At 46.2% G+C, this 240-nt stretch overlaps 2 protein-coding genes across 2 annotated transcripts in view; both read right to left on the minus strand.

Annotated features, from left to right (window-relative positions):
- Positions 1-240, minus strand: part of LOC117948493 (myosin heavy chain, fast skeletal muscle-like) — an 84,764-nt gene that overhangs the window by 35,014 nt on the left and 49,510 nt on the right. The window lies entirely within an intron of this gene.
- Positions 1-240, minus strand: part of LOC117948494 (myosin heavy chain, fast skeletal muscle-like) — a 58,031-nt gene that overhangs the window by 8,585 nt on the left and 49,206 nt on the right. The gene's annotated exons all lie outside the window — the stretch shown is intronic.

Below are 240 nucleotides of genomic sequence, written 5' to 3' on the forward strand. Positions count from 1 at the left end.
GAAGGCCATCACTGATGTAGGTTTACATTTCATTTGTTCTTAATTTAACTCCAAAGTGTTTTTGTTAGATAAAAAGAGGGGGGGAGGGGGGGGACTGGTGGGGAGAGGCACCTGCCTGAAACATAGTCAGAGCGAGCAGGCAACAAATATGGGTTCAGCAGCCTCTACGGCAGAGACAGAGAGACCAATGTAAGTTGATGGAGGAGGCTAATAACAGAAAAGAAAAAAGGGGCCAAGCAT

Source organism: Etheostoma cragini, chromosome 8 (genome assembly GCF_013103735.1).
Source record: "Etheostoma cragini isolate CJK2018 chromosome 8, CSU_Ecrag_1.0, whole genome shotgun sequence".
Lineage (NCBI taxonomy): Eukaryota > Metazoa > Chordata > Actinopteri > Perciformes > Percidae > Etheostoma > Etheostoma cragini.